The 23,607-nt window shown below is 36.4% G+C and overlaps 1 long non-coding RNA gene across 1 annotated transcript; it reads left to right on the forward strand.

The window, feature by feature from the left end:
• The first annotated feature begins 456 nt into the window (after positions 1-456).
• LOC107202399 lies at positions 457-23,401 on the forward strand. The gene is made up of 4 exons (XR_004496392.1): positions 457-3,634; positions 5,309-5,382; positions 13,643-13,731; positions 23,116-23,401. It is a non-coding gene; the product is annotated as an uncharacterized LOC107202399 (long non-coding RNA).
• The last annotated feature ends 206 nt before the right edge of the window (positions 23,402-23,607 follow it).

Here is a 23,607-nt window from a genome sequence, read left to right on the forward strand (position 1 = left end):
GGTTGAGTTCTTAAGACCACAGTGCCTTTTGAAATTTTTATTCAAACAGTTTTGAAAAGATTAAGAGCCTTACTATGGAAATACAAATATACTAAAAAAACCCCTCCAAAAAGAAGCCTTTGTGACGTCTAAAAGAAATCAATCCTTAAGGAACCATACTTGAGAAGCTTGATTCAAATGATAGCTAGAAAATTAATATTAACAGTATTGTCAGCTTTTATTTTTCTGCTTTGCTATGATTTCACTTAGTTAACAAAGTATGTTCATAAACTATGGTTTATTTTACACTGTGCATCCTTTTTTATAGTGAGGCTTCATCTCGTGACTCCTTCCTTCCTTTGCCTTCACTACACAATTTGAATCTGTAAACTGCATATCATTTTATGTAATTAGACTATATTTAGACACCCCTCTGTGATGTGAGGTTCTGAGACATATGCCTCTTCCTGGAAAAAATATTTTTTTGCAGCTTTTGTGAACTTCATTTGGACCTGATCTGTGAGCAGACCCTAGCTCTATCATATGATTTGCAACACCATTCTGTTCAATTTTAAATTGTCTCAGTGGTTGAGAGTGCCTGAATATATTTTAACTAGATAGACGTAAACAGCTTGCTCAGGATGACCTCCAGATGTCCTTTCCCTTGCAGTCCTGACCCAGTTCCATGGGTGAACAGCATAAACTCTGCAGTCTGTTACCATCGGATGCAGCAGTGAAGTGGCATTCCCCCTTCCCGTGGCTGATGCCTGTCATGCTTCATCAGGGCTGACAAGCAATTATTACTCTTTGTTTCTTTTAAACTATATATTGGCAAAACAATCATTGCAAGGAGTTGTAGAGGTAGAAACCATTATCTTTGCACTATAGTGGTAACAGAGCTTTTAGGCTTACTGAAAATATCCATTAGCTTTTGTTTTCTTATCTACAAATGCTTTCTGTTTTGCCCTCTGCTATTCCAGCAGTTGAATCACCAACTTTTGTTGCATTAAGAATGGAATACTCTATTCTTTAATTTGGTGATTTTAATTTTCTGCTGGCTTTTGTTCAGGACAGGAGGCATTCTTCATTAGTTTTGAGTCCCACTATAGTAAATATAATTTGAATATCAGTTTTAGCCTCATTGACTTCGAAGATTTAGTTTTTCTCTTAGCAGTTGTGACATGATATGACGTTCCTGTGCAAGTTTACAAACAAAAAGGAAAAAACAACCTCTAGAAAATAAGACAAAATAGACTGAGCCAATTTTAGTTTCTGAACTGGAAGGAAACTTTTTGAACTTTACTCTCTTTGGTCATCATTTCTGTATGACTCACATAAATAATTGTTTTCAAGTACTCTTAATAGCATTCAAGAACTTAAGCAGGATGCAGTCATGGAGAACAAAGGGTTTTTTTAGGTCTCTGAGCTACCTGCACAGCACAGTTATGGTGTCCCTCCTGAATTAGAAGTTTGACACAAACTATCAAAGGTTTCATCTCCAGCAGGAATTGTCTTTGGTCGAAGACACGCAGTAGCAGGAATACAAATTTCCAGTGCAGAGAAAAGAAACAGTCTCTCAGATCCATAGACTTTACTTCTCAGCTCTCCAGAGAGGTCCAGTGCTGGTCCTGGCTATGAATTTTCATTTTCTCAAAAACCCAAATGATAGTGGAACCTCTTACACCATTCCCACAAATTCCCTCTACCTACTTGTTCTTGTCTCTTAAATGGCCCTCAAGTTTCCCCCTGCTGCCATGCAAAGGTCATCTGGTAGTTTGTTTTTCAAGTCTCTTTCAGGCTGTCATCTTTTGGAAAACATTGGGTAACCTTAACTGGAAGGATCTCCTTCAATCTCTCCCTGTGATGAATTATCATAACTAATGAAGATGGAAAAAAGGGAAAGCTAAGTACACATTTCCTGATTTTAAAGCACCCACTCTGTACTACAGTATTGTAAGAGTTACATCTTGGTCACTGTGCTTAATGTTCAATCCAAATTTTAATCAAATTCCTTAGGTGTTACTTGGGATGAGGTTTTCTTCTTGAATTTGCTAAAGCTGCCAGAACTATTCAACCCATATAAAACCGAAAAATTGCTTTTCCACACCTCATTTTTGACATGGTGTATGAATGGTTTATATAAAAGTAGTTATGGTCACCCATTGTTACAGTTTTAAAGGGTTTATTTTCTCTTATCTCAACTTCTGTTTCTTTTCTCCTGATACAGAAGAAAGGTTTTATAATCCTATTAACTTTTGTACTGGCATTTGACATCTTTGTCTTTGACATTGTAAATGGGCGTGAAGAGGATCTGCCCAATATATAGCTCAAGTTTATCCCCAAATCTAAAAGATAAGCCGTGCTATTTTTTATTTTTGTTTTTCGTTTTTCCTTTTTCTAGTGGGTTTCTACCATCATGTTGTTGACAGTAAAGGAAAGAGGAGACTTAGACACCTTCTGTCACATACAGAGATGTGAACAGCTGCAGGAAGAATGGATTAGCTTGTCAGTGCTTTCTAAATATGAATGATTCTGTCCCACCATTCCAATCCTTCTCTGTTTGAGCACTGTCTGCTCCCCATTCCTCTTCCCAAGATACTTTTGTATCCATGTTCAATCCCATTCTCAGCCTGACTCAACTATAATTTCTCTGTTGCATGTTTTAGTAATAAGCTATTTTATTTCTTCTGACTTGGGACAGAACATCTCTACTTCAGAAATACCTACTATATTTAGATCTCTTTCAGCTGCTGTTTTCTTCTCCTTACTTTTAGACAGGGGACAGTTCAGCTGATTGAACCTTTCCTATGTCATCCCCTTGTGAAATCCTGCAGGAAGGCTACTGCCTGTCAGAGCTCTCTCCCAGGTGTCCCTTTTCTGGATCACAAAGAAGAAGCAGGGAGACTCATTCCTAGGCACTTCTTGAAGCATCAGGCCATATGCTGAGCAGCTGCTCTAGCCTTTGACAGGCAACTGAGCACCTAGGGAAGCTACAGACCTGCTTGTCACGAGCTGCACATTCCAGCTCCCTGATGGGAGACACCTTTCTGTCTTCTAGCTTTTTTTTTTTTTTGTCCATTATCTGTCTACTTCATTTAGGTAGTAAAACCTTAGACTGCTGTATTTTAGTCATCCCACCAGTAAACCAGTCACACAGAGGCCTTTTAGGCATTCATATTTTGCCAATAGTAAATATATGAATATGGTTCTTGCATAAAGAAAGAAATATCCAAGTAGTCTCACTTTGTTGTTACTGCATTAACAGTAACAACATTTAATGCCATGTTTATTGCATGCAAGTACCTAGCATAATGCTCTGAAGCACAGAACAGTAATCATGTCCTTTCTTTTCTCCAGATAACTTAATGGAAGACAAGAGGAGGTGTTGGTCACAACCAAGCTGTCCCTATAGCTTCCAAATTGTATCTGGGCTCTGGTGAAGCTGATCACTGGTCCTGCATGGAAAATATTATTAATATATGTAAATATTAGTATTTTACAAAAAAAAATACTAAAGGAACACTAAAACAGTTTGCTAAAATGAAGAACATGCAGAAAGAAGTAGCTTTACATATAAAACATCTCTGAAATAAATTCTTTGTATGGAGCTTTGCTCTGATTCATTTGAAGCTGTAAATCTGAGTCAGCAAAGAAGGTGAGATCCTTTAACTATTGAATTTATAAAGATTAGAACAGTTCTTGCTTATATAACTATATATAACTATATAATCTATCTATGTGTCTGTCTATCTGTCTGTCTAGCTCAATAGAAAGTTAAGTTTGTATTGCAGGAGAGAAAAATATTTTCAGGTTCCCGGGTTTGTTTGTTGTCTGGGTTTGTTTGCACATTTCCTTGCAAAGGAAAGAAAGAGAAAAAAGAATCATGACCACTCCACTTTTTTCTAGCTCCTAGCTTCTGCCTTCACATATCACATGCTTCTTTCCTTACAGGTTTTTGGTTCTGTTCAAACACCAAATGGTGTGGTTCTGTTTAAAGGCCTTTACAGCACTTTCACTGCTGTGTTGTGTGTATCCATACCACTAATGCAAGTACCACTTTCTCACCCATATACTGACATGCTTCTAAGTCAGCAGAATACTTAGCCAACAAATTTTCTCATTTTTCAAAGTGACCTTTGTTTCTATTATCCTTCAATCCTTATTCTAGAAAAAGGAGGGTGAAGAGAAAACTGACACTGCTACAATACAAACAATGCAAATTTATAGTGAAATAGACAAACAAAAAATTATTCTTGTTTGCTTACCTGTTTTGTTGTTGCTGTTGAGTTTTTAAAATTAATATTCTGCTCTTAATGAATGAAAGAAGGAATGCATGAGAAAAGAGCTGAGATAGAGATTTGCATATGCAAAATGGGTGGTTATTTGTACAACTCTAACTAAAATCCACCAGTGTCTGAATGCCCTCTGTATTTTAGGAAATCTCTCTCAGAAATCCTTGTTTGTACAATTTGAACCTTTAACCTGATTCTGTGGTCACTATGAAAGCCCTGTGAGTGGGGACCTAAGGTGGGAAAATATGACATTCCCTCTAACTCTGGTAGCACAAGCAGGCTGCTGCATAAATACCTTGCAATGTGTAACAGCAGTTCATGTCAAAGTTTCCAGAAATCTTTTGTATTAGGACCAAATCTGCTTTTTGGGCAGAAGTGGTAGGGGTCAATTAGATCAAGATGCTTCCTGCTGGCTTGTGCTGTTGTCATCAGTCAGATGATTGTATACAATATTTATGTTCACCTTACCACTTCTAATTATACCTTTCCTTGAAGCCATTGGATGCACACTCATTCAAGTATTCTCTCTTGATTTGTCACTGCAGAATAGACTATGGTCCCCTACTTCATTATCCTACAACGGATTTAATGATCTTAGTCTTTTATGAACCTTACAGATGAAGATAAATGCTGACTGGGTACTGATATGTACCTTTTTTTAATTTTAGTTTTTAATCATTAGTAGTGCAATGAGCTTGTATCAGTAAGCATCACCCTAGTCAGTATGGAAATATAAATAGCACTCTGCCTTAAGATTTCACAAGCACATATCTCAGTATACTTCTAGCTGGTGGGATAAGCACAGTGAACCTCTGCCACCTTTCAGCTGCATGTTTTCCTGAGGTTCAGCCATGTAATTTAGCTTGCAGTGGCCTGGGTTACAACAGTATCTATGATATTATTAGAATAGCTATTCTCACAGTTATATGGTTAACTGAGCAAATTAAGAAGTACTTGACCTGCCCTAATGATTTTTTTTCAGTACTACAGTCACAAAAGCCCATTTTTAAAACCTGCTATTTATTTTCCTCCCACAGCTTCTGTGTGGTGCCAAGTACATCAAAACAGCAAGGGAAAACTGGAAATCCAGCAGGAAATGTAAAATAAGCAGGTACACAAGCTATTAAAAATGAGAAAATACTTAATAATCTTGGCAATTTTCAAAATTTTATACACTCTAATATATAATTTTTGTTATAGATGGCTGATTTTTCTAAGCTGATTGTAAATTTTTGGTAGCTCTCCTGCTTTCAAAATTTTCAGTTCCGGAGTGATGTATACTTAAAATCCTGTGCTTGATATGTTTCAAGTTATTTGTGCCTAAAATTTTAAAGCATTAAAACTTTTATATGGGAAGAGGTTGCATGATTATTCCATTTGCCTTAACCCAACAAATAAGCTTGAGAAAAGATAATTCATATTTCAGTAGTAACATAATGAATGAATGGGCTGAATTATTCATGGTCCTTCCATCCTTTGAAACAAAATGAATTTTAGGAGGACATAACTGTTCTCAAGAAGGCGATCGGTAAAAGAACAGATCTGTCAAACAAATACTTCATGTTAAATTATTCACTGTTCTCTAACATTTAATTAACAGAAGAATGCAGTTGTCCTTGCTCGTGTCCAGCTATTGGAAACTATTATATGTTCTCTACCACGTCTCCTCACTCAGTTAAATACCGCAGAAAGATCTGTGTTGTGAGGCAGCTGGAGCCATCGCTGTTTATTAATTCATGACTGGTGCTCAAAACACTGACCACAGAACTAAAGCCATGAATTTGAGAAGGAGCTGCTCATGTATTATAGCTGGTCCTTAATGGTTGTTTTGTTCTTGGCTCTGTGTTTCTGATCTCTCTCTGCTGACTGATGGTGTACTGTAAAAAGAGAAACCAGCATTTAGGAACAGTCCACCTGTCTTATTGCTTTTTGGATTATCCCTGTGATACTTTGTCCCTGAACAAAATAGTCAGGTGTATGGGCTGTAAATAAAGACCTTTCACTTCACACATTGCCATGTTTGGGATTTTTCGTTCCCCAGAATTTGTTTTTCCTTTGTAAATGAATCCTCATTTCTGTCAGTTTGGGTTGACATCTATGGCAAATGAATTCCATTTCATCTCAACAAATTTCTATCCGACAGATCTAATCTAAAAAGTCACAGTTTGAACTTGGGACCATTTGCTTCTGAATTGCTGCAGAAATGACACATGCTCATTCTACAGTGAAAAAAAAAATATTTAAAAGCCTTAAAAATATTGAGCCTCAGGCTACTTGTCCTTTATGTATCTGATAGTAAAAGAAAAAGACTTTAGGGGATGGTTCTTTCAGCTTTTGCAACAGACTGACAGTTAAAAGGGAAATAAACTAGAAATAGACTAGAAATATCTGGAACCAGGCTTGTGATATGTTTCAAAGAGGTACCATATTTAGAACAGTTCTGATGAAAGTTTACTGTTATCTGGTGACAGTTCAGCTCAGCAATAAATATGACCTCTCCCTCTTATTCCCCATACATAATCTTTTTGTATTATTATTATTATTGCTATTGTTATTATTATTGTTCAGATATTTGTGCACCTTTAAAACCACTGAAGTTCACATTTCATTTGCCAAATAATCATGATTGCCTTTTAAGCTTACTTAATGTCTCTTTTTTCAAAAACAAGTACATGACTATTACACATTAAAAATCACATATAAAACCTTAGTGTTTTAAAAATGCATTTTTAATATTTATGAGCAATTGCAAGTTCTACATTTGAATGAATGTCCTTCACTCTGTTTTCATGTGAACTGTATAAACTGTTTCCAGAAGGTACTTGGCTATTACTTCCTAACATGCTGTTTATATAGTTTGGAAGATAGATGATAAAACAACAGATATGCTTATTTCATTAATAGTCATAATTTTAAATTCAGAATAGACTGTTCTGTTATCTATTTGGGTTCCCAGTAGCACTGCTAAAATTGAGTGCCTGTGTTCCTCTCTTCTGACTGATATCTAAGACTGAAGCATTTCTGAATCTGATTAAATCGGTACAGTCCCCTTCATTTGCCTTTAGCTATATTGGTAAGGTTGGGGGCAGAAAATCTTTAAATGCAAAGACATTTGTGTTTGCATTTCCTCTGGTTTTTACCTGTACCTATTCACCACTCTGGTCTTGACATGCTAATCCTCTGCAACTGATTAATCCTCTGAACTGGCAATGCAAAGATGCCACATTTCTTTAGAAGATGTTGTCCTCAGGCAAGTTCATCTCTGATGAAGCTGGACATGACATGATGAAGTGTAAATGCTGGGCGACTCAGACCACTTCACGAGCTCTTTGATATAGCAGACCAGAAAGCAATAAGCACTCTTGAAGGGCTGTGATGATTGAAGGGCTGTGATGATTAATGGGCTTTTTCAGAAAGCTGAAAGTAATGGTTTCACTGTATCTCACCACGCAAAGGTGATTATCTATACATAGAATATAAAAAATTCTCATCCGGTCTCCTATGGCAGATTTTTTTTTTCTGCCTCCAACACAACTCTGTAAGATATCTAAGAGACTGGTACCAGAGTTTTGCTGCTGGTCCTTTCTGGAAAGCGGATCTTAAATACTGGGCTGAATCTAATGAATCTAATGAAGGTGCTTAGGAAAGCTTATGGTAGAGAGAGGTGGATTGGTATAAGCCGGCCTGGGATTTTTAAGAGGAAAATGTCTGAGCTGTAGAGGAAGCGGGAAGAAAGAGAAATATGAGAACAATCTTTTTCATGCTGCACTGAGGCTGTTTTTGTGTCCTCACTAACACTGTCGGTCAGGTACTTTTGCAAACTGGAAGAGTAGAAATGTTAACTGCTGAACCTAAGCTGGAAGCTCATCAATTTCATATTTGTGAAGAGTGAGGAGTCATTGTTTACTCTCATCTCAGGCTGAAGCAGACTTTGATTGTGCCCCTTGGTGTTCACCTGGAAATGCCAGAGCTGGCACCCAACACCCCATCCCTAAAAGTGGTAGTGATTAAAATTTAGCTACACTGACCTCTCTGGGCTGATCTCTACATAAGACTATGAGCTCATGGGGGCACTTTATTAGTGAGAGGTTGCTGTTTGCTGTGATCAGCACTTCTTTTGTGATGTGTGTGGGAATTACCACACCATCAGGACAGCCTAGAAAGTGTGGTAACCTGTGGCTGAGGATTTCTGAACATCAGCTTAGAAAGCTGCTGCTGATGAGCTGTTGCATAGTTGAGATGATGTTGGAGTGGTATATACTTTATGCGCGGCTAAAACACTGGCAAATTCCCCAGGAGAGGGATTGTATTTTAAATGTTTCCACTCACTGTATAAGGAAGGCATCAGTGTGCCCTCAAGCTAATCAATGTAGATAGCTGAGGATTTTAAAGCTCACAATGTACCAAAATGTCTTCTTGCAGATCAGCTGTTACACCTAACTCATAGCCTTCATAAAGGAAAACATCTAACCAAGTTAATGACATTCGTCCCTTATTTAAGAACAGGAGATTGGGTTAAATTTGCAACCACCGGCAAAACAAATCCCAAACTTTCAGACTGTGCTTATTGCTTTACACTGAAAGGTATTAAGATTTGGGTCCAGGCACAAGCAGGAAATATTCTGCACAGAGATACTGTTAGAATAAAAGCCTTGGCTTTCTGATGACAGCCAACCTGTACTCTCTTCAGTAGCTTCTAGGGACAGCGCTGGGAATTAGTAGAGGACAATGACCATTCTTGGTAGTAAACTATAGAATGAAAGGAGCCAGAATATACCGTTGTGCTCAGGCCAGGGAATGGGCCCTGACACTCTTAAGTTTAATGGTAAGCTCAGGATAAGAATCTATAACTCAAAGTGCTAAAGGAAACTGCATGTATAGAAAGTAAGCATCTCATGAGAAGGTTTGAACAGACCGTTGTGAACTTTCTCAGTCTCAGGTTTTGCAGGATAAAAGTACAAGTACTTTCATCCTGCAAAAGTACATCCTGTACAAAGTACAATTTTGTTGTTTTGTCTCAGAATTTATGCAGAAAAGTGTATCTGAATGTCAGGCCTTAAATGGAAGGGCTAGCAACTTCTTGCAAACTGTAGTAACATCTCTGATTCTCTGTTGAATGGACTCAGTCACTCCTCAGTTCCAAACAGCTCTAATCCACTTTCTTCATACTTATAATATTTATGACATCATGCTATTTTAAAGCCCTTTGAAAGCAGACATCCAAACTCAAATAGTGGGGTTTTAATTTGTTGTTGTGGGTTTTTTTCTTGTTTGTTTTATCCAAACTGTCAACCAGGTTTTAGCATGGGTGCAATGGCCCTCACAGTTCTTACTGCATTGGGATGGTGCATACTAACAATTGATGTGCATTGTATGATAAGACCAATAATATTTTATTCAACCATAGGAATAATTTTTGCCTTCATACTTTAAGCTGGCTGTTTTTCCTGGGAAATACTTTTTACTTAGGAAAACAAAATACATATGGGTTTTGAAAAACTTTACATCAAATACACAAATTAGTTCAGCCTACTGTCACAGTGCAAGTGTCTGGACATTAAACTGTATAGCTAAGAATAATTTTTTTTGTGAAATATCCATAATTCAGATAATTTTACCATTTTACAGCTAATCTTTATCTGTTATGAGGTCCAATTAACAAATGTAAACCAGTAGAATGTTTTTTCTTCCTCTCACTGAACACCAAACATCAGGGGCCATTCTGTTTAATAAAAGAAGATAGAACAAAATAACCCAAGTACAACACCAAAGCAGCAGTCCTGTGGTCACTTTCATTCAGAATTGTTACTGGGGAGTCTGATGTTACCATGCAGCACTTCATAAGGACAGTGCTCTGCATGTTGACACCAGTCACATCTGCAGGTTGCACCAAAGTACTACAAAGGAGGACAGATATAATGTGCTCATTATTGAATTCCTGAGCAGCTTTCAATGCATCAGACTCTGGTGGAAGTTTTGGAAGGAATATCTCTCTTTAAGCCAGCCACATTCCTAAGTGGATACCTGCAAACAAGATTCCTTCTCAGTTTGATCTGACACTTGTAGGGCTGGTTTCTGCTGCTCTGCCCTCTTCTCTCAATGCATGTGTGGAAGGGATCTTAATCACTAGGGCTCCTCTCAGGAAGCCCAGTAGAGAAAGATTTGTTTAAAATTCTGCTTTGAACACATTCTGCAATAGAATTTAGTAAATACATATCTATGATGAAAGTAACTGCAGCTTGCTGTGCATTATCTGCTTTTTAAACTCTTCAAACTATGTATATTTTCTAAACAGTTTACTGCCTGCTCAGCTGGCTTTATAGCAGCCAAGCTCATTGCATATCTGGTACAACTTCACAAAAGCAAGGAAATGGAAAGATTACATAACTGGGCAGTTCTAGTCCTCTGCTGTCTGTGAGATACTTCAATTTAGCTCTAACAGGCCAGGAAATATACAGAAAGGGACAGTATTTTAGATTTTTGAAGATAACTATGTCCTGACTTCTCTGAACAGCAAAAACCAGTAATGCAGGTAATTCAAAACTTGCTATGCCAAGCCACCTGCCCTTATGTCACTGAACAGAGTTAGAAATGCTGGGTGTAAAGTGGTTCATACAACAGTCAGTAGACTTACTCATTATCCACTTTAGAGACTTCATTCTTCATATTCTATTTCCAAGTAGCTTCTCCAGCATATTGTGAAACAGTGCTCACAAGAGAATCTTGGTACTTCTGTTTGGATTCTCCTGCAGATTCAGCAGGGGAAGCCTATTACATGCAACACAGTGTGGAGGAGAGTGAAGAGGTTCTCTGAGCAGCTGAAGCTCAGAGATGTTGGTAAGCAGGGAGGAATTCCACCTCTTGTTGTCCCAGAGAGTATCAAGGTGCTATGGATCTCAAAAGTAGTTAATTTCCACTTAGTTTTAGAAAATTTTGCTCTGTACTTTATAGAAAACTCACTTAAAATATATTAGTTACAGCTATTACTACTGAATTTACAGAACACATTTTTCAGGGTGTATCAAAAATGGCAGTATGTCAAACAACCTAATAAAAAAATACATTTTAAGATAGTGAAGAAAAAGAAATACTATTTTCTTGTGACCAATTAAACCCTGAAACTGTCACAGGGTATGAGGCTGTCACCTCCAGTAAAGTCTCTTTCTACTGATTTGGAAGTTTTGGGAGTTTAAGCATATTTTTAGCAAATAAACTAAAATAAAACTCAGTTTTCCTGATTGTTCCTGTCTTTTCTGACTGCAAAAGAAAAACCACATGAAAGAAAATAATGATAGAGTCTGAGGAAAATGTCTGAAGTTCTCCTGGAAACTAACAGAAAAAAATTGGTGAGCAAGTTTGCCCTTTTTAGGTCCAAGCAGGACATTAAAACTTTTGAGATGCTGATTCAAGGAAAGAAGGGAGATGAAGTGGGCTGTCAGCTGCTGCACAGTGGGGAGATGGTGACTGACTCCGAGGCACACATAAGCAAGACAAAACATAATCTCACCTACTCCCACCTAACCTAAAGGTGGAAGCTGCAGGATAAACCTGAATTTACTGAGCCTGGGACTGAAAGATGAAAGCTGAGGTAAAGGTCTTTTGTTTGCTAAAACCTAAGCCCTTTTCTCTGTGTTTGAGTGAATAATGCTTTGTTTTGGAGAAGCTGGCTTGGGGTCACTTCAATTCATCTGCTGTTGTAGGCTCTTGGAAGAAAAGGCATATTGATGACAAACACAGTTGGGTCTGTCAGTTGAACATGAGTAGTAAATGAGAGATTGCCGCCAGGATTTCCAGTCTGAAAGTGGTAGGACCATATGGCTCTATCCACAAAAAGTTGAAGGTAACAAACCTCTTCTCAGGAAAGTGTGCTTGAGAGGTATGAAAAGGCACTTCAGTGCAATTTATCTGTAGTTGCAACTGATCCTACAATTCTTTCAGTTTAATAAGGCAGAATATTCTCTACTGGAAATCCTTCCCTCTAATTTAAGCAAACTAAAAAAGAACAAACATTTATTTAAAAATGTGTAAAATGCTATCATCTTTGGTTTCCTGCCAACAGTTGATGTGCTCAGCAAATGATCCAGAACTAGCACATCCCAGTTCAGTGCTTAAAAAGAAATATTTGGGAGATATGTTAGTGTATGTGGTTTTGTTCTGAATAGCTGGACTTCTGCTCACATGGCTTAAAAATGTTTGAAGAACTGCAATTTCCAGTGGCCTTAAAAGATTAAATATTAAATATTTATTTAAGGATATTGTCTTCCTTGCATTTTTTTTTTTAAGCATGACCTGTAAACACCTAATAGAATAGCCAGTACCGATTACATGTTCCCAGTTAATGGAATGCTCCTGAAATCAGAGACCTGCCCTGCAGGCAGGGGTGGCTGTACTGCCCAGGAAAGTTTCAAATCACTTTTTTTAATGACTCAAGGTAGAGGTTCAAAATGACAAGTATGTGAGTCTTATTTTTTTGTGTGTGTGTGAATAAAGAGGAAGAATATTGAGTCCTCATTAACATGTATGAGACATTACAAACCCTAACTGCAAAATTAGTTTCAGTTTGGTTTAAAATTTGTGTTGTTATTAGTTGACTGCTAGAAGGCCACAGACAGGACATTATGTGAAGGAAAAGGCAAGCTGTTCACCCCAGTGTTACTTTCATATTTGTAGTTCAAAGGGACTTTCTTTTTTGACTATTAAAGAATGAAGATTTGATCTTATTTTCATAACTTTGGGTTATACAGTCTGTTTCATTGAATCTGGAAATGGATGCTTTTCTTGATAAACGACCTGTAAGTAAATGTTTAAACTGGAATATACAGGGATAGAAATTCATATTTAATGTTATTGCAGATTCATCAGAGTATGTCTTACTTCAGGATATACCAGAGAGCAGATTTGTTTTTCCTTTGAAGGGAGGAAGTGGGATGTAAGAAACAGGAAAAATATTTTTCCATTGAAGTAAGTGTCAGAGTTCATGATTAATGTTTAATCTGAAAAAAATATTTAACTGCCTTGCAAAGGAAATGTTCTGTGGTCTGCCTAGAATTAATGTCCTACCACCTTTATGGAGAGGAAGGCCCACAGACCTTGAAGTATAAATGATGCCATGGAATAGCAAAAGAAGTAAGTAATCCTGGGAGTAACAAATCTGTAAAATTTATTCTACAGATATGTTTTGTGTTCTTTCTTTTGGTTTCAAGAACCATATGGTGGGAGCTCTAACAGAGGTTCTTGCTGCTGAAGCTTTTTTAAGGGCTATGTGTGCAAATATATGTTGTCAGAATCTCCACTATGACATGACTTTACAATGGATTATGTCCTTCATGTCCACTTAATTTATTGAAATATTTTCTTTCTCCATTCCTCAGTCAGGTTTGGCTGAATCAGCAGCTACTAAATCCAGGAGCCACTGGTTGTGGAGATTGTTCAGGACAAACTCACATGGATGTACATGCAGGTATTTCTAGGCTAATCCTTTACTGAATTAAAAGAGCTGTAAAGATGTCTTTTGTTATTAGTATGGGCATAGGACTTCAGCACCTTCTTCCAGACATTTCACTGTTGTTGAGTACTTTCTCTGACAAAAAAATATGTGGAGATTGCTTGGGAACCATCAGTGGCACCTGGGATAGGTCCAAGTTGTGGCCTGATGTCAGCTCCCAGACAAAGCCAGCTGTTTGAAGATCCTTTCTGGAAGGCTGTGGAGATGTGACGCCCATCATCCGTCTGACTTCCTGAAACTGTGTGTCAGGGAGAGAGATATTTTCCAATATATAAATGTGATTTTAAAATAAAGGTCTTGAAACTTCGTACTCTGAAAATTTGCAACTAAATGCAAAATCTACCACTGGAATTTTTAAAAGCATATAATAAGATATGTAAGAAAAGAACATTAGGAAAGTTAGGCCCCAGCTTACTGCAAAATCTTTGTCCCATCTTCATCTCAAAGGACAGTGTAGGAACTGAAGGACATCTATTGTATCTGTCTGTAGCAATCAAGCAACTAACACCCCTGAAGCATGAAAATTGCTGGTTTAGTCCTGATTTGAGAAGCTGAATCATTATTTCAATCCATCTGTCTGGGACTTGATCAAACCAAAATAACTAGGACTCCATTCAGAATAAATGTATCTGTTATCACCTCAAGTACATGTAGGCTTCCTTTTGGACTCTCAAGATAAAATCCTTGAAGTGTTTAATCACTTGACCTTGCTTTAAATAGGAGTGAGGCACCTAATACCTTTGAACTTCAAGCTTTGAAGTCCTGGGTCACAATGTATTTCCTCTCTCTTTCTGTATTACTAATCTATACAATTGCACATTTCATTTTTCCTGATACAGGGGAACACCATGGTCAGTCCAGGGTTTTGGCTAAACCCATCTTTCTCTTGCTGGAGAAGACAAAAACAATACAGAAGCTTTTTTCTCTTTTGTTTTCTGTTAGTTTATTTATTTATTTTTATTTCAGTTATCTAATTTTGTGCTATTAAAAAAATCCAAAGTCAAATAACTAGTTGAAAAATTGCAGTTTCTCTTCCCCTTCACCTGTTTTTTTTAATAACTTCAGGCTCTACTAATGATAGATTATGCTGTCCTTGTCTTTTTCCATTCTAGAAATAGTTTAGAATAGCAAAAAAGCCATTTTGTTTACACACCTCACTCTTAATTCCTCCTTGGGGTATATCTCAGTCACGGCATGACACTGTGATGATATCAAACAGTGAAAGAGGATATTTTCTGTGCAGTGTTTAGACTGCGCAGATACCCGAGATAAATCTGAGATAAGTTTGTTTTGTTTTTTGTGGTTTTTTTGTTTGTTTGTTTTGTTTGTTTGGGTTTTTTTGTTTGGTTTTTTATTGTTTTTTTTTGTAGTGTTTTTTTATTTTGGTGCCTTAGCTGCAGTGCTAGAAGGTATCATTTGGGAAACCACCTGCCTATTCTCCCTCATTTTGCTTATGAGTTTAAATAATGAACCCTAGACAACTCTATTTCCCTCCCTTTCTAACTCAACACTTAGTCATAGTCTTTCCCAAAAGACCATCCTGTAGTCAACTCTTGTGCTTTCTTGGCTGCCCTGAAATGTCACAAAATTTTTCCTGAATTTCTTTTTCCAGATGGGGAGGCTGATCACAAATGTTTGAGAGCTGGCTGGGTTTGGGTTTTGTGACCTTACTCTGGAACTCTGTAGGTATTGTTCTGCCCTAGGAGGAGCAAGGTTCTTTCTGAGTCCCAGTAAGACAGAACAGCAAGTAGAATAAGGTAGAAAGTAGGAAGAGAAATACAGATATCAGGCCAGTCTTAACATTCTTTCAGGGGGTGAGAACTTCACCTGTATCTGCCCTGGGCAGACACCAGCTGGACAGCCACAGTGTGCTAATTTCCTTAAAAATGTTAATAGAGATTCTCCATCTTGGAGATGGAAATAATTATATATTTCCATTATATTATATTATATTATATTATATTATATTATATTATATTATATTATATTACATTACATTATATTATATTAATTTATTATATTATAGTATATTAAAGTATATAATATCATAGTATATTATATCATAGTATATTATAACATAGTATAGTATATTATCACAGTATAGTATACTATATATATTATATTATAATGGATATATATATATATTATAATGGATAATTATTGGAAATAATTATCCATTTTTATTTGCCAGTATGATGGCAACAAAAATTCTGATTCCTTCTTACCAAGTAAATGTTTCATTAAAGCACACAAAAAATTAAAAAGAAAGATATTTTTCAGTTATTGCATCTTTTTGTGGTGACTTGGTGGGAATGAAGAAACATATGAGTTAAATTAAATATGAATAGTTTTCTGTGCAGTTTTACTTCCACTGATATGGTTAAAATGGTGCATTTTGATTTTTCTGCTTTCTTTCCCATCTCTTTCAGTTGTATTTTTAATTGGATGCCTTTGACAATTTCACTGTTTTATTTGTGATACTTCAAGATAGAGAAAGGATGATCCATTAGATCATTTCAGCCCTTGAAAAAATGTAGTTTTCTGGTCATTGAAGTAGGGTTAATTAAAAAAATTCATGTTTCTGTGGGGTGCTAAAGTGCATGATTGTTTCCAGGGATTTGTTGGAGAGGTGGGCTTCATATTATCACTGTCCAGAGAAGGAAAATCTGCAGGATTCATTGGGCAGATACTGTGAGAATGTAGGGCTGATGGCTTAAAGTCAGTTGAACAGACATTTGATTTTTGTGGGACACAAATGTGAGGGGGCAAGGCCTCTTCCTCCCTCAAGGTTGGGGTGAGTGAAGGTGTTTGGCTTTTTTTCTGAATTTTGGAAGTATTTTTTCTTTTTATTAAATGATTTGAACATTTAAAATATTCTGTGCACTATTCTTTTTTTCCTTCTTTTTCATTCTCACTTGCCTGCTTCATCTATCTGCCCAGCTGTGCTAGTAAATATGATAAGGTATTTTAGCAGTCATCAGTGAATTATTTATTTCCAGTTTGATCTAACAGCAAAGCTGCAGAAAGTAATCGCAGCTTCACATTTTGGTGCACAGTGTCGTATTTCCTTATGGGTTTTGATACACCATTGACTTAGTTTCATATCTCGTTTCTGTGGTTTATGAGCTAATTGTCTATTTCTTGGGATGAAGCAGGTCATATTTTAAAAATCATCTTCTGACATATTATATGCTCTAGTGTGATGCTTTCTCTGTGTCTTGATGCAGTTATGATGACAGAGCTACAGTCTGCTAATTCGCAAAATTTCTGGTTGGAAACAGTGTGCTTTGGAGATGCTCTCTCTGCTTGGACATTCTTCCACTGTCACAAAAAGTTCCCCATGAAATAATATGTCACAATTTACTTTTTGGTACACCATGTGAAATCTAAACTTTTCTTAAACTTCTGACATAAAAGGGTTCAGTCATAAACTGATTTAAGAGTTCAGTATAGAGTGTTAAACCTAAAGACTTATTATTGAACTGAATGCAACTGAATCAGAAGTTGGCTTTTCTGTGAAATCAGAAGTTGCTAGGTATTTAAAAGAGAGCCTAGGAGAAATGTCTGGATAATTTATTATTATTATTATTATTATTATTATTACCTCTCATTCCTGGGTTGATTAGATCTCTAAAGCCAGAAAGAATAATTAATCTGACCCAGTGTAACAAGGCCATTTAATGTCTACATAATTCTCAATAACCTGTCTTTCAGAAAAAACCTACTGCACTAAATATAAAGACTTTGAAGAGATACCTACTTTACCATAGATCAAAAAGGATTGTTCTTGGGTATTCCCCACTGAAAAGTCTTTGGAAATGTGGAGAAAAAATGGGTAATTTCCATTCAGAATACAAAGTACCTAGTTTCCTTTTCTTCCCCTCTTGATTTCATGTACATTTCAGATGGTATCAGCAAAAAAATTGCCCTTTCCCCCAAAAAAATCTTTAAAAAACCTTGATAAAAGACCAATGTTAATTTTAGACTGAAATTGTTTTTCTGAGCTTCAGCCTGGAATACATATGTAAGAATGAGTTATTAGCTGTTGTTATCACTGAAGTTATCAATTTAGGACAGAGGTACTAACCTAATTTTTGCTACAAAAAAAATATGAATGTCTGCACAGCAATCTGCTTGCAAAGTATTTTCAGAATGAGCAGGGGAATTTCAGGGTGTTTAAATAAAGGAAATGAATGCTCTCGTTTATTAAGAATCATCAAAACCTCTTTTTGCTGTTGCACTTCTCAGAGAATTTCACCAAAAAACCTTTCAGCAACAAGTGCACATGTTATCATGGCCTTTGACATGACCCAATGTTTTATAACACTCAACTGAATTTACAAATCCTTGTTCATATTTTCATAAATATCTACTATTGGGAAACTTATCAGGTAAAAATCAGAAGTTTTCCAGTTCATTATATGGCTAGACTGGGATAGTCCTCGAAGATTTATTTCCCTCTGATGTTCTGCATTTTCACATTTATTAGAATGTGATACACAGGGTTAATTAAAGTAAATGAAGTTAAAGCATTGTACATACAGTTGCCCTTTTTTCTTTCTTTCCTGGATTTTTAAAAACATGTTTGTTCATGCTCATCCTACCATCAGCAAAGTTGTAATGTGTATGGTGTTCAACAGTTTTCCACCTGTGCTTGCCTACATATTAATGCTATGACATGGGACTGCAAAATAATGGAAGTTCTGTTGTAGTAGTACATATATAAGTACATCCATTAATTGCTTTGGAGCCCTCATAAAGGTGCTTGAGTCATCACCAGAGGACATTTTCAGTAGTGCTGGTTGTCTAATTCCCATTGTCTGAGTGCCAGTCACACTTCAGAAAAATTGATAAGTAACGTTATTACACAATCTTAAATAAATGAAATAAAGATGCCATCACCTATAGCTCATCTTCCAGCCCTGTAGTTCTGTGGTTTTCTGTCTTCAATTACCTTAATCTGTGTCAATTTTGTCACTATGTGCACCATCTATTAATATAAGATTGCTAAAATACAAAGCAAAATCTTCTTTCTTGTCTAGAAGATATTAAAGCCTGCGTGAAACACTATTCACACATTTCCACAAACATTTCACTCTTGAAATTAAATGCATTTCAACAGATAACCATGCAGAAGGATCTTCAGCTTCACTCACCTTTTTCTGAATAATGTTGAAAACAATGATCTTAAGACCCTTTTTGACCAGTCTTGGCCCATGCTTTAGGCAAGGGACATTGCATCTTTTACTCTGGAAGGAAAAGAGCCTTTTAAAAGCCTGTGAACAGTTATTTATCTTTCCAGTTTTGTCATTACAGTGGTCAATTATGACTTTTTTTCTCTTTTCTGCAGTCAGCATAGAGTTAGACCTGACACAGAGAAAATCAAGCAAGTTCTTCAAACCTGGGAGAATCTTCTTTCAACTAAGATAAATCCATTCAGAAATTCACGTAGGAAAACTGAAACACAGTGAAGTTTGCCATTTATGAATGCTCCCAAAATATGTTCCCTAAGTACTTCCTGCAGAGCTCTGTAAAGACAGAAGCTCTACCTGTGGAGCATAAGCACATCAGACTTTGGACTTTCCCTTGAGAGGATGAAAAAATGAAATTTATCAGCTCTTTTTTTTTCTTAATAAATCTATGATAATAAATTGTAGTATAATAAAAAGTAATCTCTATGACACTGAAAATGCATAATTCTTCTAAATTTCCCATTTCTTTGCCTGTAGATAGGAATATAACCTTGTGTCAGCACATTTTCTGTACTAATTCCTTAATTTTTTTAAAGGTGTTCACTTTGACTTCTTCACATATTCCTCTTAGACAGTATTTACATAATCTGAAGTATTGCTGTTGTGGGCTTACAGGAGTCATTGATCCCATTGTACTGATAAATGATTGTGGAAATTGCGTAAACTGAAGCTGCCAATGTACGTGCAGTACTTCTAAAATTAAACTTAGGGAAGGTGTATTACCCTTCTTCCCTTAAGCTATCTGTCTATGTGTGATCTCATGGACTTGAAAAATAATATTTTTCCTTTGCTACTACTTTTCCTGTGAAATAGAATAATTAAAATACATATGATAGGTGGCTGCATAAAGATTCAGGTCAGATGTAAATGTGTTGAGTGTCACTGTGACTTTCTGAGGACTGACAGTGTAAGGAAGAAGTAATATTTCCTAGGCTGCACTATGAAGGCTACTGGGCTCATTTCACTTATGATACAGACAGTTACTGAATTTCTAATTACTTTATATCTAATTCAGTAGAGTTTTGCTAATTTGTAGTTCCTAAATCTTGTAGTCTGTGAAAAACAGGTGCTGCATGATTATACAGCTGGTCCATTATCTACATACAGCATGCACATTTTTCCTCAGGTACTGAGAAGTGGTAGTTATCAAGAGATCTGTTTGCAGCGATTGAAATGGAGGAAAAAAAGAACCCAAAATGCCATTAATGAAGCCATGCTCTTCAATTGAAATATATCTCTCTGTTTTCCCTTTCATGAATTCATTTTTTGTCTCCTTTGCTGCACTGTCTCTGTTTGTGCAATATTCAGTATCCATAATGAGTTGTTAATGAGCTGTCGATTATGAATGCAATTTAAAGACAAGAGAGATTGAGGACTTAAGGTGCTCTTTCAAAACAAATAATTCTGTATCTGAGTTCTCCTTCATTTACAAATATAAACTCTTTCTGTTACAGTATCTTTTATACTAAAAGTCTTAATCTGAGTTACTGAATGTACTGAATGTAGTCGCACATTTAATGAGTTTCCTCTAATGATATATTGACTATATCCTGAATGTTGCAATGAACAAAGAATACAGTATAATGAAAACTCTTTGTTATACCATGAGCAGACTCAAAGAATTATGGTCATTAAGCTGTGATCCTGAACCAATGAATTTAATGGAAAATTTGCTGTCAAATTCAGTATGAACAGAACCAGAACCTAATTTCTTAAAGGCATTCAGAAATATGGTCCTTAATAACAATTTTGTAATACATCATGATACAAAGAGAATTAGTTACAAGCAACCTAATTACACTGGAGGATGAATTGGCTAATGCTCTGTACATACAGCTAGGACTTCCCTATGCACAAAACTTGAAATTATTTGCATATTTTGGGGTTTTTTTTCACCTTTAAAGCCAGGAAGGCTGAGGCACAGATTCTAAAACAAAAGCCAAGATTACATAAACTTCATTAGAAATGAACTCAGATCTCTCAGCTGTTAACCCGTATAATCATGTTTGAACACAGCAGCAAGCCCCAATATAAGAACAGGCATCAGGTGGACTGTGCACTCATCAGACAAATGAAGTCTAGTCACTCCATTACCATTAATTACAGTTTTAGTGATCTGAAATTGAAGCAGCTCATGAAACAGAACTTCCCATGAAAAACTAGTTCATGGACAGATTACCTTGAATGAACACTGAGATTTTATGAGCTCCATTCCTTCTCCAAGCAGAGGAATTCCAAGATGACCTTTGCCACCATTAGAGAATTAAATATTTATTAGAGGTTGTATGGAACTGCTTTAGAGAAATCAGTTACTGGTGGTTAGCAGAGAGGATGCTGAGGTCCTGACTTGGTTAGTTAAGGAATGAGAGTTAGCGCTCCAAACATTTAAAATAGTCAAATTCCAATTGGGCTGTATTTTCTCTATTTTATTTTGATTGATACCAGTCTCCTGAGTCAAATGTTGCTTGTGCACAGTAATTTTGCAGATCTTCAGAACCAGAGATTTTACTTTTGTTGTTGTTGTTGTTTTCTATTAGCCATAATTCACCCATGCTGACATTTTTGAAAACCTGGTATTTTATCTCCTGTCAGAATCAACATCTGGTAAGAACCAAGGGTATGAAGCCTTTCAAATATTTGCTCTGAGAAATGCAGCTGTGATACCATACCTACAGCCCTGCATTGCTCTTCTGAAACCTGGCAGGAAATAAAAAGGAGGAAAAAAAAAAGAGAAAAGAAGCTGTTTAAAATCATATGACAGGTTATTATTTTGTTTAATGTGAAATGTTCATCTGACAAGCTTATTGAGCTTGATTTGTGTACCAAAGCCTTCTGCAAATCCACAGTCTATCTGATTTCCCTTCCCCCTCTTCCTCGCTCCCCGCTCTGCCACTAGCACTGACATCAACCATTGTGCCATATGAGGGGAAAAAAAAAGGTACCTGGAGTATTCAAGTGATTTAACCAGTTTGATTTATGTTAATGGTACAGAAGAGAATATTTTTTGGTCCTCAAAACATAACTGGCAATTGATGTGCCATATTGCAGTATGGTTTTAGCTATCAACATGTCAAGATTTAGTTTTGCTGTTAACATTTTACGATTTAGAAGGCTATAAGAATATGTGCAGTGTAGCAACAACTCAGGCATCATTCCCCCAGCTATATTTATTGGGCTTTCATTTTCCCCTTTACAGAGAAATTGAAAAAGAAAAAGGAAGGGGAAAAAGACTGACATTTTCTGTCTTTCATTTTCTTCAGTCTGTCAGGTTGTGAGAATTGAAAGAAAACTGACTTCTAATGGTTTGTTTTCACACCAAACTAGATTGAGGGCATAAGAAAAATATGCAGTTTGTTGATTTCTCTCTAAACTAAAGATAACCTGTGCATAAACTGTAGCTTCTTTGCATCTACCCCCTCTATTTATCCCTGTAGCTGAAAGCTGCATGTTTAACATGCTGTGGAGATGCTGATCTGTATAAGCCAATTGTCTGAAAATCTGGAAGTAGCGTGTGCAGGGTACATGGTCATAGAAACATTTATTTTCCTTCTAGACCTTCATTTCCTCCTACTTCTGCTGTGGAAAATCAATAAGATGTACTTCTTGGTGTTTAAGTGGGAAACTAATTTTTTCATACTAGGAGAATGTCACAGTGGCTGGAGCTGCTAAAATAAGATCTAAATTCCTCTTTAGTGAGTATTTTACTTCCCCCAGGTTTTAAATTGATGATAACCGGATAAAAATTTTTGCTGACCATTTAGAACTAGCACTAAAAAGTAAATGGGACACATGAAAAACTTACCTTCTGAAATTTCTGTGCTTCAACTTCCAAGTTAAAAAAGCAACCTGAAACATGGGTAATAGGAGACTACAAATTTTAAAAAAGTTTCCAAACTTCTTTCAATGTCCATTTCAAGTTCTCAGACTCATTGCCAAGAAGGTATTGAAATTGTCTGTGAAGATCTAATTAATACCTATTGTTTTCCTGGTTGCTCTGGGTAATGAAGAAATGTCTAGTATTTGGGACATTACCCCAAGAAATTTGTATTCCTAACGTGTATATTCCCACTACATATTGTTTTATCAGGGCATTCTGTTCTTCATGTCAAAAGTATGAAGAAGGACATACGTACTTATTTGTGCCTCATCTGTTTCACAGTAAGTGGAAAAATACTTAACATGTATTTTTAAAATCCTTTTATTACTTTCTCTCTTAAAATTTCATAAACAATTGAACATTTTAAACCATAACAGTTTAAAGTTTTACAGCATCACAGTTTTTCTCATAGCTTCTACTTTTGATATTCCAGAGCTCAGTTTGGCATGCTCTTATCTACTATTTATTTTACTATGACTGCCTTAAATTGCCTTTGGTCTCAGAGGACAGATCTTTCTTGCTTCAAACACTGATGATTGTTGTGTCATATTTCTTTTGTGTGAAAATCTAGGGCCTGGAGCTATTGTCTACAAGAGGAAGATCTAGGCAGGCTCCAGTGAGTCCCTTCATAAGCTTTGTCTTTCCCTTTTAATATGAGCAGTTGTCCAGCTGAGCTTCTTTGGTGAATTGCTAAGAAATCAA

The sequence above is a fragment of the Parus major genome, chromosome 3 (assembly GCF_001522545.3).
Source record: "Parus major isolate Abel chromosome 3, Parus_major1.1, whole genome shotgun sequence".
NCBI lineage: Eukaryota > Metazoa > Chordata > Aves > Passeriformes > Paridae > Parus > Parus major.